General features: G+C 45.3%; 1 protein-coding gene across 6 annotated transcripts in view; it reads left to right on the top strand.

Moving 5' to 3' along the window:
- The window catches only part of TBC1D1 (TBC1 domain family member 1), a 223,354-nt gene that overhangs the window by 126,462 nt on the left and 92,239 nt on the right, over window positions 1-4,653 (top strand). The gene's annotated exons all lie outside the window — the stretch shown is intronic.

The following is a 4,653-nucleotide window of genomic DNA, read 5'->3' as shown; positions in this document are numbered from 1 at the left end:
CAAGATCCCGAGAGGAGAATAGAGGAGAAGGGATTGCAGTGTGGCCATCCCCCCTGGGGGGGTGATTTCTCGCTGTCTGTCTTTCTCTCTCTCTCTGTCTGGCGAGCACACGCGCTCTATAGCAAAAACCTCTCAAAAAAAAAAAGAGAAAAAAAACAATCACATTGTATTTACGTATATGGATAAGTATGTTTTGTAAGTTTAAAAAATTAAAGCGTGAAGATAGTCATCCTCAGAAATTGACTCCATAATTATTGCCTTGATGGTTCTGCGTCATTAAACTGTAACTTTGCTAATTTTTTGTGGCAATCCATGGTTTCTGCATCTGGGGATTAAACCAACCACAGATCAAAATGTGTTTAGGGGAAAAACAAAAAGAAAACAAAACAAAAACAAACAAAAAAACAGCTTGGTTATGCTTCTACTAGTCACGTGTAGCCTTCTTTTTCTTGTCATTACTCCCTGAACGGTACATGGAACAGCTACTGGCATGGCATTTACGTTGTCTAAGTCACCTTGGGATGATTTAAAGTACACAGGAGTATGTGCTTAGGTTATATGGAAATACGACACCACTTTCCATAAGGAACTTGAGCACATGTGGATTTTGGTATCCGAGGGGAGCCAACCCTACATACTGAGGACCGGCTGCGTTCCCACACACAGCCCAGGGCAGATCGGACCCTTGCAGCAGCATCCCCTGTAGGCAGCTTCTCTTTTCTGAGGTAGCACCGAGAGGCCCATTTGGGAGCTATGATGTCTGGAACGTATTTCTTAATATCTGTTACAATAAGAATCATATAAGGGCTGCCATTTTGCTTTTTTCATAAAAAGCATCCTACGAGACCGTAGTCCTTAGGGTGCTCCCCAACTGTGAGCTGCTTTAACTTCAGTGAGTATCTAAAGGTGTTCACTTGTACAAAGATAATTCGTCATTACATGCTTTTTTTAAAAAGAAAAAAAAAAGTGTAGCTAAATTACCCCCCAGAAACTTCTCTTGCCAGTCCTAAATCAATTATCTTGACATTTTAGGGACTTTGAATCCAAAGCACACCATGTCGGTGACTCTGGCGGGACCCGTGCCCCGGGAGGGCAGACCCCCAGCCTCGCCACACTGGAGGTCCGTGGTAGCCCAGAGGCGAGCTTGGGGAAGGGGTTGTGAGCTCACTGGTGAGTTCCTCTGAGACTGGGAACAGAGCTCTGCTCTTCCACGTGCTGAGCTCACGGGTTCGGTGTTGTGCTCAGCCCCCAGCCTAGGAGCTGGGAACTGGAATGAGCTGTTTGAATTTCTCCTGGCATCCAGTATAATGTTGGTCATCACATGGGTGGAGGTAAGGGAACACGTGAAGAAATTTTACTTCTGACTAGATATTTGATGGCATATTCTCCACCATTTTTTCCTAATGAGCCATATAAAGGATAATTCTTGGGGCTGGCAGGTGGCATGGTGGTTATGGCACTGGACTCCCACATGACCGACTACAGTTCGAGTCCTGGACCTGGTGGCTTGCTTACTCACTTTCCCTCCCTCGGTCTCTCTGGTGAATTAAATAATAATGATAATGATGATGATAAATAATTCTTAAAAAAAGATCATTATTTGTTGTTAAGACATCATTTTTTAGGCAACTTCCAACTTAGGAACAGGGGAAATCCTTTTATATAGCACTATATCCTAGGACACAATTTTAGTCCTGGCCCTCATACTTCTCATTGAAGCATTTCAGATTCCATTGTGTATTTCATCAACAATAGAAGCTTTCAGACTTCACATTAAAAAGAGAAAAAGAAAGAAAACCTGTTCTTACACAGATAAGAATGATGTATTGATTTGAAACGCCCATTGTTTGAGCACATAGTCCAGTGAAACTTAAGTTCAAAGGGGTTTTTGGGTGTGTCTTCGGTAGAGCTGTGTCAGTGTGGCTAATTTATGGCCACATTAAGTCTGGTGGATTCCATAGAAGATACAAATTTAGATGTAATCAGCAATGGCAAAGCTAAAATGGATGGTGAATAGTTGATGGGCATGACTGATTTGGGAGCAGAAAATTCCCCGACATGAATCGAGACTTATTTTATGTTACGGCAAAAATGTAGACACTATTGGGTGACTTAAGATTAATTTGTCTTATACATACCCAAAGTATTCAAATGTAAATACTCTTAGGAAATTTTCATGGATGATAGAAACTGGGTAACTTGTACAAGTGAAAGTTTACTGGTGGGGCCAGGTGATGGTGTGGTAATGGCTGGCCCTACCCGGGAAACGCCTGGGTTCACATGCGGGGGCTTCCCTGAGCACACGCGTGCACGGGACCACGGCTGGCTGATGCAAAGGGCGGATTACAGCATAAAGGCCCTTTTGGAGATGCCATTTTTCTCTCTTTCTCTGAAGAAATAAATAAGCTTAAAAAATAAAAACTTGACCGGAATCTAGAAGCATCTTGGAGACATTTGTATCTGCTCCTTTTGTTTTGCTGAGTATTCTCGATGTGCCCCATGCACCAAAAATCACCCTGGAAAGTTTGGAAAAAGCCGGGCGGGATGTGCTTCTTTGGCTCTCTGCCCCACTGAGGCTGTTGATGTGGGAAGGCTCTTTTTTTGTTTTGAAACTTCCCCCAAGGATTGTGATGGTTGCAACATTGAGACCAGTCAGCCTCAATTCTGGTAGATCTCAGAGGGTGGCTTGAAACACTGTTACCGCTTGGTGGCAGTGTTGCTCCCTGTCTCAGAGACCACGTCTTTCCCGTTCCAGGAAAGTATGCTTGTTTTCTTTCTTTTTTTTTTTTTGGGGGGGGGGGGAGGGTTTGTTTTCGAAGTTTTTATGATATTCATATTTTTTGCTCATTTGCAACTTATTTGGAAGGAGAGCTGCTTTCTGAAATCAAGATGCTTCATTTTCATTTTCTAGAGGATTTTAGGATGCAGGCAAAACAAGGAAGGAAAAAAATACGTCTGCAATTGCCACAGATACATGGCTTTTTAAGCTTGTTTTTAATTTACTTATTATATAACTTTACATTTTCACGGTAAATAACGACCACGTTCAAGAAAAAAAAAAATACTACAAGCACAGAATCCGATTATTCATTGACTTTTGTAAAAAACCACTGGATTTTTTCTTTCTTGGCAGGTCAGGTCAGCAGTCAGGGAAGCCACCGCGAATGGCAAGGTTTGAGCACAGCTTGTCGTTTCGGTGCCCGCTAGCAATTTTAAGTTAGCAGTTAAACAGCCAGACCTTCAGCTTCGTGCCAGGGCTGGGGCTCAGAGCTGTGGTGATTCCTAGCCAGCACCTTGGCCACTGTAGTTGGTTACGAAGGCTGCAGGAGCAGAAGGCTCAGGGCCGAGGGTGCAGGTGCTGGAGTTCATGGCCTGGGTTGGAGTCCTTGCCGTTAGTGGTGTCAGGTGACCCACAGTGACGCTTACAGCCCCGAGGTGACAGGGCAGTCCTCCTTAGGCCAGCCTACCTCCAGAGTGTGTGCGTGTGTCCACGGGATAAAGTCCAAAGTGGTGCATCTTGACTTGTTACCTTGGCACGTTAATCTGCAGACACCAGGGAGCCACTGAAGTTCGGGAAGCTAGGGAGTGGCAGCTATCGGGTCATTGGGAAAGGCAAGACCCATTTTTGCATAGAAGAACACAGAAAAATACGTCCTGACTTCCCTAGTGACCTAATAGTATGAAAATATTTTCAGGGGCTAAATCTCATTTGTAGACTACTCTAAGCATGAGTTAGCCTTACTTCACGACTGGGACTAGGATGAGGCTTGTGAGTGCCCTGGGTGCAGAATTTAAGCAGGCGCCCACTTCCAGAGCCCTGTGGGGCTGACCTTGTGCTCACAGTAGCCCGAGATTGGGCGCCTCATTAATGATCCACCTCGAGACGGCTGCCTCCCCGCAGGTGGGCCCTGTGTAGCCCGTGGCCCGTGGCCTGGTCGTTGTAAGTGAATGGACAGCCTGCACAGGAGAGATGGATCAACTCTGTGGAAGGGTTCTTTGGTGGGAAAAATTTGTTTTGTTAAAAGAAACAGCTTTGGGGGGCCTGCAGATAGGGTGGTGGTTAAGACATTGGACTCCCACGTGGCTGACCACAGTTCGAGTCCTGGACCTGGTGGCTTCTGTTCTCACTTTCCTTCTCTCTCTCTGTCTCTCTCTCTCTCTCTCTTTTTCTCTCTCTGTCTCGCTGAACACACATGCTCTGTAGCAAATTTAAAAGTAAAAATAACAGTAAATAAAAATAAATAAATAATTCCTTAAAAAGCAAGACAAAACATGGGAACAGCAGATGGCATAATGGCTATGTCCCTGGACTCCCATGTATTTGACCGTGGTTTGAGTCCCAGACCCGGTGGCTTAATCTCACGCCGGGTGTGTGTGCGTGCGTGCCAAAGATCCCGAGGGGAGAATGGAGGAGAAGGGATTGCAGCATGGCCAACCCCCCCTTGGGGGATGATTTCTCGCGAGCACATGTGCCCTATAGCAAAAACCACTACCAAGATAAATAAATAAATAATAAAACAAAACAAACGACGACTTTACTGAGACCTGACAGTGGTGCAGTGGTTAATGTGGCACTTCACCAGGCTGGCCCACACGGGAAGGCCCTGGGCTCGTGTCTGCGATCTTGTGAGTGCTGGACCTGTGTGTGGCCGC

This window comes from Tupaia chinensis, unplaced genomic scaffold, assembly GCF_000334495.1.
Source record: "Tupaia chinensis unplaced genomic scaffold, TupChi_1.0 Scaffold146907_1, whole genome shotgun sequence".
In the NCBI taxonomy this organism is placed as follows: domain Eukaryota; kingdom Metazoa; phylum Chordata; class Mammalia; order Scandentia; family Tupaiidae; genus Tupaia; species Tupaia belangeri.
The sequence above is the reverse complement of the archived record's forward strand: the minus strand, read 5'-3'. Positions and strand labels throughout refer to the sequence as shown.